Source organism: Theropithecus gelada, chromosome X (genome assembly GCF_003255815.1).
Source record: "Theropithecus gelada isolate Dixy chromosome X, Tgel_1.0, whole genome shotgun sequence".
In the NCBI taxonomy this organism is placed as follows: Eukaryota; Metazoa; Chordata; class Mammalia; order Primates; family Cercopithecidae; genus Theropithecus; species Theropithecus gelada.
This window is the reverse complement of record NC_037689.1, coordinates 2071394-2082615: the sequence shown is the minus strand read 5'-3', so window position 1 is coordinate 2082615 and position 11222 is coordinate 2071394. Positions and strand designations below refer to the sequence as shown.

Here is an 11222-nt window from a genome sequence, read left to right as displayed (position 1 = left end):
AAAAAAAAAAAAAAAAAAAAAAAAGAATTTTGAATATTGGCCCCCACTCTCTTCTGGCTTGTAAAGTTTCTGCGGAGAGATCTGCTGTTAGTCTGATGGGCTTCCCTTTGTGTGTAACCTGACCTTTTTCTCTGGCTGCCCTTAAGATTTTTTCCTTCATTTCAACTTTGGTGAATCTGGCAATTATGTGTCTTGGAGTTGCTCTTCTCGAGGAGTATCTTTGTGGCGTTCTCTGTATTTCCTGGATTTGAATGTTGGCCTGCCCTACTAGGTTGGGGAAGTTCTCCTGCATGATATCCTGAAGAGTGTTTTCTAACTTGGTTCCATTTTCCCCCTCACTTTCAGGCACCCCAATCAGACGTAGATTTGGTCTTTTTACATAATCCCATACTTCTTGCAGGCTTTCTTCATTTCTTTTTCTTCTTTTTTCTTTTGGTTTCTCTTCTCGCTTCATTTCATTCATTTGATCCTCAATCGTTGATACTCTTTCTTCCAGTTGATCGAGTCGGTTACTGAATCTTGTGCATTTTTCACGTATTTCTCGTGTCATGGTTTTCATCTCTTTCATTTCGTTTATGACCTTCTCTGCATTAATTACTGTAGCTATCAATTCTTCCACTTTTTTTTCAAGATTTTTAGTTTCTTTGCGCTGGCTACGTAATTCCTCCTTTAGCTCTGAGAAGTTTGATGGACTGGAGCCTTCTTCTCTCATCTCGTCAAAGTCATTCTCCGTCCAGCTTTGATCCGTTGCTGGCGATGAGCTGCGTTCCTTTGCAGGGGGCGATGCACTCTTATTTTTTGAATTTCCAGCTTTTCTGCCCTGCTTTTTCCCCATCTGTGTGGTTTTATCTGCCTCTGGTCTTTGAACATGGTGACGTACTGATGGAGTTTTGGTGTGGGTGTCCTTCCTGTTTGATAATTTTCCTTCTAACAGTCAGGACCCTCAGCTGTAGGCCTGTTGGAGATTGCTCGAGGTCCACTCCAGACCCTGTTTGCCTGGGTATCAGCAGCAGACGCTGCAGAAGATAGAATATTGCTGAATAGCGAGTGTAGTTGTCTGATTCTTGCTTTGGAAGCTTCCTCTCAGGGGTGTACTCCACCGTGTGAGGTGTGGGGTGTCAGTCTGCCCCTAGTGGGGGATGTCTCCCAGTTAGGCTACTCAGGGGTCAGGGACCCACTTGAGCAGGTAGTCTGTCCGTTCTCAGATCTCAACCTCCGTGTTGGGAGATCCACTGCTCACTTCAAAGCTGTCTGACAGAGTTGTTTGCGTCTGCAGAGGTTTCAGCTGCTTTTTGTTGTTGTTGTTGTTGTGTAGCTGTGCCCTGTCCCCAGAGGTGGAGTCTACAGAGACAGGCAGGACTCCTTGAGCTGCTGTGAGCTCCACCCAGTTCGAGCTTCCCATCCGCTTTGTTTATCTACTTAAGCCTCAGCAATGGTGGGCGCCCCTCCCCCAGCCTGGCTGCTGCCTTGCAGCGAAATCGCAGACCGCTGTGCTGGTAATGATGGAGGCTCCGTGGGCGTGGGACCCTCCTGGCCAGGTTTGGGATATAGTCTCCTGGTGTACCCGTTTACTAAGATCCTTGGTAGAGTGCAGTATTGGTGTGGGAGTTACCCGATTTTCCAGGTGTTGTGTGTCTCAGTTCCCATGGCTAGGAAAAGGGATTCCCTTCCCCCTTGTGCTTCCCAGGTGAGGCAATGCCTCCCCCTGCTTCAGGTTTTTCTGGTCCAGCTGCAGCAGCTGACCAGCACTGATTGTCAGGCACTCCCAGTGAGATAAACCCAGTACCTCAGTTGAAAATGCAGAAATCACCTGTCTTCTGTGTCGCTCATGCCGGGAGTTGGAGACTGGAGCTGTTCCTATTCGGCCATCTTGCTCCGCTCCCCTATGCCTTCTTTTGAAAGAGCATCTAAGGAAAAGGGGTCAATCCCCTTTTGATTAATAACAACAAATCCTTTATCTGAATCACCACAGACTTTCCTTTTCAGTTTTTTTTTTTTTTTTTTTTTTTTTACTCTATCTTCAATGAATTTTCTTTAAGCTTTTAGGAGTTTTTCTCTCTCTCTTCTGCACTTTTGTAAAAAAAAGATCCAGAATTCACTTCTGTTTTTTCATACTCTAATGATACGTTACAGGTGAGGACGTATGCATCCTCCACCCTTTTCTTCATATCAGGATGCCCTGCTCCGTGGTCCAAAACAAGCCCTCTGATTAAGCTTGTATCAGTTTCAGATTTATGTTTCATCTCCATGATCTCAATCATGAAGAGATCAATAGGTTCATCTTGTTTTTTAATGGCCACAATGGAGTCCACTACAGCCTCTGCTAAGACATCTACAAGTTCAGGATGAACTTTAGTACCAAGAGGTGTTCTGGCCACATCTATAAGTGCTTCCCTGTCCATCTCTCTGCTTACTTTGACTTCTTCCAAAAACTGAAGGGCCTTTTCCTTTGCAGCTTCAAATCCTTCAGCGGTTATTCAGGGATGAAGGCCTTCAGAAATGTAGAGATCCGCCTGTTTCGTTAGCTCTCCAATGATTAGGCACATTGGAAGTCGTAGCATCACCAGTTATATCATCCTGGCCTGTTGCTACCTTTGCTATTAAGGAAGCTGTTGGATGTTGAACTTGCATTTCGTGAAGCAGCACATTGCCGTCTTTAGTAAGTTCGATGTCTCCAGCGCCAGAAACGAGCATCTTCACGGTGCCTTTGGGTGCCAGGTTGGTCCTTGGCACGTCCTGCAGACCCCGCGCGGCGCTGATGTTGACCACCAGGGCCGCCTGCGCTCGGGCCACCTTGGTCTTGGCGTTCAGGGTTTTCACCGCCACCATAGCTGCTCCAGCGGAGGAAAAGGAAACAATGCTGAGAGCCCATAGCTGGTGCAGCAGATAGTCATATATTTTTTGAAGGAAAACTGTTTATGTGGTTAATCACATTCATTGATTTGCATATGTTGAGCAATTTCTGCACCACAGAAATAAAGCTAATTTTTTATATGCTTCAGAATTTCATTTGCTAGTATGTTGTTGAGGATTTTTGCATTTATGTTCATCATAGATGTCGGCCTGTAGGTTTTTTCTTTTTTTGTGGGCTTCGGTGTCAGAATGATTCATGCTTCACAGAATGAGTTAATGAAGAGTCCCTCCTTCTTGACTTTTTGGAATAATTTAAGTAGTATGGGTATCAGATTTTCTTTGTACATCTGGCAGAATTTGGCTATGAATCCATTTGGTGCAGGGCTTTTTTCTTGGTAGTTTTTAAATTACTGATTTAATTTTGGAATGCATTATTGGTCTTTTCAGGGTTTCGGTTTCTTTCTAGTTCAATCTTGGGAGATTGTAAGTTTCCAGGAATGTATTCATTTCTTCTAGGTTTTCTAGGTTGTGTGCAGAGAGGTGTTTGTAATAGTCTCTGCGGATTTTTTGTGTTTCTGTGTGGTCACATGCAACATAATCTTCATCACTTCTGCTTGTGCTTATTTGGATCATCTCCTTTTTTTTTTTGCTAATATATCCCCTAGTATTTTAGCCTTGTTGATTCTTCCAATGATTCAGCTTTTGTGTTTTTTTTTTTTTTATTTTTGTATGGATTTTGCAATCTAGATTTTGTTCAGCTCTTCTTTAATTTTAGTTATTTCTTTTTAAATAGTAACTTTAGAGTCTCTCTTGCTTCTCTAGTTCCACCACGTGTAATGTTAGGGTATTAATTTGAGATTTTTCTAATTTCTTGATGTAGGTGTTCAGCACTCCCCACTTTCCTCTTAACAGGTTTTCCCTGTGTCCCAAGATTCTGGTATGTATTGACTCTGATTTCATTAATTTCAAAAAGTTTTTTTGATTACTGCTTTACTTTCCATCTTAACCAAAAAGTCATTCAGGAGCATGTTGTTTATTTTCCATGTAATTATGTGGTTTTGAGAGATTGTCTTGGTATTGATTTCTATTTTTATTGCACTGTGGTCTATGAGTATAGTTGTTATTATACATTTTGTAAAATTAGTTCAGATGTGTTTTATGATGGAGCATGTGATTGAGCTTAGAATATATGCTATATACAGATGAGAAAAATGTATATTTGACTGTTGGTTGGAGTATTCTGTAGATATCTATTAGGTCCAATTGATCAAGTATCAAGATTTAGTCCAGAATACCTTGGTTAGTTTTTTACTTTGATTATCTGTTTAACTTGTCAATGGAATGTTGAAGTTTCCCACTTTTACTGTGTGGTTGTTTCTGTATGTTTTTGCGGCTGTAGGTATCACTTAAGGACCCCTTGCAAGGCAGGTCTGATATTAACAAATTTTGTTAGCATTTGCTTGTCTGAAAAAGATTTTATTTCTCTTTCACTTATGAAGTTAGTTTGGCAGAATATGACATGCATGGTTGGAATTTCTTTTGTATAGGGATGCTGATTATAGGCCTCCACTCTCTTCTGGCTTATAAGGCTTCTGCTGAAAGTTCTGCTGTTAGCCTTAATGAGTTCCCTTTGTAGGCGACATGCTCCCTCTCTCTAGCTGCCGTTAAAATTTTTTCTTTCACATTGACTTTGAAGAATCTGATGACTCTGTGCTTTTGGCATGGTTGTCTCATGTAGTATCTTGCAGGGGTTCTCTGCATTTCCTATATTTGCATGCTGATCTCTCTAGCAACACTGGGAATGTTTTTATGGACAGTATACTCCAATATTTCTTCCACATTGCTTGCTCTCTCTATCTCTTTCAGGAATGCCATTGAGTCTGAGGTTCTGTCTTTTTACAGAATCCTGCATTTTTTGGAGCTTTTGTTCATTTTTTCTCTATTATTTACCATCGTTCTCCTATGTTGAATCAAAGGAGAAGTTTCTGAGTGCCGATATTTTTTCCTCAGGTTGGTCTGTTCTGTTATTAATGCTTCCAATTGCACTTTGAATTTCCTGTAGTGAATTTTTCATTTTCAGATCAGTTTGTATTTTTCTTAAAATGGCAGCTATCTATCAACTCTTGAACTATTTTACTGTGTCCCTTTTATGTTTTTCAACCTTCTCTTGTATGTTGATGAACTTCCTTGCCATCTGGATTCTAATTTCTATGTGTGTAATTTCAGCCATTACAGTTTGATTAAGAACCATTGGTGCCGTTGTTTGGAGGTAAGAAGACACTGTAACTTCTAATGTTGCCAGAGTTCTTGCACTATTTCTTTCTTTCTTTTTTTTTTTTTTTTCATCTGTGTGGACTAATGTTCCTTTAGTCTTTGGAGTTGCTCCCTTTTGGATGAGGCTTTTGCTTTTCTTTTTCTTTGATATTCTTGAAGGTTTGACTGGTATAAGTTAGGTTTAGTTGATTGGCATCATTTTCAGATGCTTTCAGGGGCTAAGGCTCAGCTCAGCACTCCTGGGCTACATGCTCTAGTCCTGGTGAACTGGGACCTAGTCCACAGCTTTATTCTCTTGCCCCTTGGGGGTTAAATATCTGTTGCCCTGGAGGGGCCAATGTGTTCCCAGCCCATTGGCAACAACACTGACAGACACTGCTAGCAAAGGTACTCCAGTGGGCTGATGGTCATTCCCAACATGGGTGCACATCAATGGGGCAGCAGGGGTCCCAAAGCTTGCTCATGCCAGCAGGGTGGTGTGTTTTCCATACGCATGTGCATGCTGGCAGGGTGATGAGGGGAGGCTGTGGGCAATACACCCACAAGGGAAAGCTGTGGGTGGTCATGTGCTGCTGGAAGTCTGTCTGCAAAAGCACTCCAACAGTTAAGCAGGGCTTGCCACTGAGGGATCGATGGCAGTGGATGCTGGTAAACAGTGGAGGCTGCACTGCAAGTGGGTGTAGCTAGGCAGGACCCTGGCAGAGGCTGGCAGATAAGCGGGAGCTCAGATCAGACTGGCCCTGTCCCACAGGCAACACAGCCATGTTCTTTTCAGTTCCAACAAAGGCTAGAGCAGCCTGGAGGAATATGGCAATCTTTGGGGAGTTGGCAGCCATGACTGTGCTCCATTGCAGTCATTTCTACACAAAACCTCTGGACTCCATACAGGCTGGAGTTCTGTGTCTGCAAACTCTCCAGGCAGTTCTCTTTGCTAGCTCAGATGTTCATGGGGTTGTGTGTCAAATGACTTTTTCCTATATTTATCTGTGTGTTGTATAAACTCATACACAATGACCTTGCATTACATTTTAAACATTGAAATATATCATACACAGCATATATAAGTAATAATATATTCAGTTAAGATGTTGATTATTATAAAGGAAAGTGCAAAATGTCAGCATCTAAGGTTAACTTAGAATGTGTCCAAGGGTCCATGAAGTCAAAATTATTTTACAATAATGCTAAGATATAATTGACCCTTTTCATTATGTTGACATTTGTAGTCATGTTTCAAAAGCAATGTTATCCAAAGTGGCTGCACATTAGCATGAACAAGACAGTGACACTAAATTGCACTGCTAGTCATTATATTCTTTTTTTTTTTTTTTTTTTTTGTGAGACGGAGTCTCGCTCTGTCGCCCAGGCTGGAGTGCAGTGGCCGGATCTCAGCTCACTGCAAGCTCCGCCTCCCGGGTTCCCGCCATTCTCCTGCCTCAGCCTCCCGAGTAGCTGGGACTACAGGCGCCCACAACCGCGCCCGGCTAATTTTTTTGTATTTTTAGTAGAGACGAGGTTTCACCGTGGTCTCGATCTCCTGACCTTGTGATCCGCCCGCCTCGGCCTCCCAAAGTGCTGGGATTACAGGCGTGAGCCACCGCGCCCGGCCATTATATTCTTTACTGCTACACACAGTTAGTAAAGAATAAATAAAAAGTTAAAATTTTTTAGAAAGGATTGATATCAGCAAGACTGTTTAGAAGCTCTTTATACTTGTCCCTCTCATAAAATAAGGACAAAAACAGTGAATAAACCGCTACATTTTAACTCTATTATTTGAAAATGAATGCTAGAGCACAGCAAAGGAGTAGCAGAGACTCTGTGGAACATGTAGGCTTAGGATGGCTTCATGCACAAGGAAGCAAAGCACTCTGCTGCTGCTACCTTATCTCCTCAAATGGGATTCACTCAGAACTAAGGGGGACTTCCCTCTGCATCAAAAAGGGAGAAGGAGGTTTCTAACAGCCCCTATTAAGATCATGGACATCTGCAGTCCTTCCTGCTGAAGAATCCTGCAGTCCTCACAGATGTTGAGCCAAGTTTGGGAAGATGCCAGGATTTTACACAACTGCATTGTTAAAGGAAGAGCTGACATTTGCCCCCTTTCTTATTTGACCTAAGCTGCTGCTGCACAGTGCCGTCTTATAACTGGAGCCACTGCTATATTGTGTCTTGCTCATGAGGGCAGTAACCACTGCATCCCTCCATGCCTGAGGTTTTGCGTCATTACAGCATGCTCATGCCTGGTAGTGCACCATTACTCAGCCAAACTGTTATGGCTCATTCCCCTTGGGAACAAGCTGCCTAGGAGGTCTTCCGTCTACCCCATTCCAGTGTCTACCATACCCTAACCCTGGCTACTCAAAGCCTGGCTCCAGCAAAACAGCTGCAAATCTAGCAGCCAAATACACAAGGCACATTGAACCCACCCCCACCCCCAAACCCAGAGAATAGTTAGTGCTGTGCACGATACAGAAGCTGAGTACAAAGAGCTAGGCCAGCTCCATGCACCCTCATGCTTTGCCTATGTGGGAGCAGTGCACAAGCTGGTGGGCCAGCTGAGCACTCTCTTGATGTGAGAACCAGCCTGGTGTCCTGCCCTAAGGGGAACAGCAGACAAGCAGAAGACCAACTGTATGCTCTCTTGGCACACAAAAGAGCTTGGTGGCATACCCCATGGAACAACACACAGATGAATGCACATGCCGTGATCTCCCTCTGTATGTGGAACAGCTTATGTCCCACCCACAGTGGAGCAGCACCAGAGACACTGATGCTCACAAAGGCATTGCTGGTGTTGACTACAGCTGAAGGAACTGCATAGAGACTATGCCATTCCACTCACTGGAATCAAAGCCAGCACACCCTACCCAACCAAGCCCTAGGAAACATCAGCAGGTACAAGTATCTCCACATGAAAGACACTTGATAATAGTGGAAATGGTAACCATTCCACCTTATGCATGGGTATTAATATAGGGACACAAGACACTTGAAAAGTCAAGGAAATATGACATTACCAATGAAACACAATAATTTTGTGGTAACTGATGCCCCCCAAAATGGAAATTTCTAATTTTTTAAAAAAAGTAATTCAAAATAATGACTCAAGAAAACTCAGAAATATAGAAGAGTACAGAGACACACAATGCAACAAAATCAGAAAAACAAGTCTTAGTATGAATGAGAAATTGATCAAAGAGATAGATACAATGGAAAAGAAACAAACATAAATTGTGGAGCTGAAGAATTCAGCCAATGAAATAAATAAGACTGAGAGCTTCAACAGTATACTAGATCCAGCAGAAGAAAGAAGTTTTAAACTTGAGGAATGGGTTTTGAAATAGCCCAGTCAAAAGGAATAAAAATAAAATAATGTAAAAGAGCAAAGAAAACCTACGAAATAGGTGGTACATTATTAATCGAACTTCTGCATTCTAGAGATTTCAGTAGAAGAGATGGAGAAAAGCACAGAAAGCTTATTTAACAAAATAATAGCTGAAAATTTCCCAAATTTTGGAATAGATATGGATATCCAGATCCATGAAGCTCAAAGGACTCCAAACAGATTCAACCCAAAGAGGTCATCTCTGAGGCCTGTTATGATCAAACTGTTAAGACAAAAAGAATTACAAAAGAAACATCAGAAAATTGTCAAGTCACATATAAAAGCATCTCCATCTGACTAACAGCAGACTTGTCAGCAGAATGCTTGCAGGGCTAAGGAGAATGGGATGGTATATTCCAAGTGCTGGGGAATAAATTGAGATAAAAATGCCATACCCAACAAAACTATTCTTCCAAAATGAAGGAGAAATAAAGTCTTTACCAGACAAACAAAAGTTGAGGAAACTCACCATTAATTATATTTACATTAAATGCTTAAGGGGGTGATTCAGCTGGAAGTAAAAATATAATTACTAACATGAAACCATAAGGAACTATAATAAAGGTAAATTTATTATCAAATTCAGAACACTCCATTATCATAATGTAATATAATTTTTCAAAATCTCTATGAAGGTTAAAATCACAAGGTTAAATAGTACCTATAGCTACAATAAGTTGTAAGTGGACACAAAATATTAAAACATGCAAATGGAGATACAAAGTTATGAATTTTAAGAAATCTATAATGTTTTTATGTGACCAAACTTGTTATCAACTTAAAATAATTTATTATAACCGTAGGTTTTTCATGTAAGTCTCATAGTAGCCACTAAAAGCAAATTACAGCACATAAACATATAAGAAAGGGGAAGGAATACAAAGTTTATTACTATGGAAAATCCCCAAATGATAAATGTAAAAAAAAATGAGAAGTGAAGAAAGGAACAAAGGATACAAATAATTTAACAAAATGGCCGAAGCTAGTCCTTAGCAACCAATAATAACCTTAAATGTAAATGAATCAAATTCTACAATTGAAAAATATAAAGTGGATGAATAGGTTTAAAAAAAAACATAACCCAGCTGTATGCTGCCCACGAGAGACTCATATTACCTGTAAAAGTTCATATAGACTGAAAATGAAGGGATCAAAAATGATATTGTATGCAAATGGAACCAAAAGTGAGAAGTATTTATACTCAGGTAAAATGCACTTTAGATCAACAACTGGGAAAAGAGGTTAAGAAGATCATTATATAATGAAAAGAAGTTGATTCAGCAAAAGGATATAACAATTGCTAATATATATGTACCCAACACTGGAGCACACAAATATATAAAGCAAATATTAGATATAAATGGAGAGGTAGCCTGCAATATAATAATAGTTGGGGACTTCATTCACTTTCAGCAATGGAATGATTATCTAGGCACAAAATTAATGAAAAATCAGATATAAACTATACTCTAGACCAGGGATCCCCAACCCCCAGGCCATGGACCAATACCAGTCCATGGCCTGTTAGAAACTGGCTGCACAGCAGAAGGTGAGTAGTAGGTGAGTAAGCATTACTACATAAGTTTTGCCTCCTGTCAGATCAGCAGCAGCATTAGATTGTCATAGGAGTGTGAACCCTTTTGTGAACTGAATATGCAAGGGATCTAGGTTGTGTGCTTCTTATGAGACTCTAACTAATGCCTGATGATCTAAGGTGGAACAGCTTCATCTCAAAACCACCTTACCACACACTGCGTGTAAAAATTGTCTCCCATGAAACCACTCCCTGGTGCCAAAATGTTTGGGGATCACTGCTCTAGACCAAATGGAACTAATAGACATTTACAGAACATTCCACTCAACAGCTGCACAATACACATTATTGTCAACAGCACATGGAAGTTACTCCAGGATACATCATATGTTTGGCCACAAATAAGTATCAAAAATTTGTTGGTTTTAAATTTTATTTTATTTTCAACTTTTATTTTAGATTGAGGGAGTACATTTGCAGGTATGCTACAAAGGTCTACCGCATGATGCTAAGATTTGGCATATAATTGAACCTGTCACCCAGTTAGTGAGCATAGCTCCCAATAGGTACGTTTTTGACCATTGCCCACTTCAAACTCTCCCCAAGCTTATAGTCTCCTGCGTCTATTTTTCTAAACTCGATGTCCATGTGTACACAATGTTTAGCTCCCACTTATAAGTGAGAACATGCAGTATTTGGTTTTCTGTTTCTGTGTTAGTTTGCTTAGGATATTGGCCTCCAGCTCCATCCATGTTGCTGCGAATGAATTCATTCTTTTTTTATGGCTGCATAGTACTCTGTGATGTATAAATACCACATTTTCTTTATCCAATCCACCATTGATGGGCATCTAGTTTGATTCCATGTCTTTCCTATTATGAATAGTGCTGCTGTGGACATGCAGGTGCTTGTGTCTTTTAGGTAGAACAATATTTTGCTTTCAATATATACCCACTAATGGGATGATTGGGTTAGATCACAGTTCTAATTTTATTTTATTTTTTTTTAGGTTACTTTCAACTTTTACTTTAGAATCAGGGGATACATGTGCAGGGTTTTTAAAAAGGTATATTACATGATGCTGAGGTTTGGGGTATGACTGAATCTGTTACCCAGGTAGTGAGCATAGTATCTGATAGGTTTTCCACCATTAACACTTTCCCTTTTATCCTC

General features: G+C 40.7%; 1 protein-coding gene and 1 pseudogene across 4 annotated transcripts in view; one reads left to right on the top strand and one right to left on the bottom strand.

Moving 5' to 3' along the window:
• Window positions 1–2878, bottom strand: part of LOC112615450 — an 8892-nt pseudogene extending 6014 nt beyond the window's left edge. Inside the window, exon 1 of the transcript XR_003117370.1 lies at window positions 1890–2878. The product of XR_003117370.1 is annotated as a T-complex protein 1 subunit zeta-like (transcript). The remainder of the gene's footprint in view (window positions 1–1889) is intronic.
• The window catches only part of FAAH2 (fatty acid amide hydrolase 2), a 228966-nt gene that overhangs the window by 98137 nt on the left and 119607 nt on the right, over window positions 1–11222 (top strand). The gene's annotated exons all lie outside the window — the stretch shown is intronic.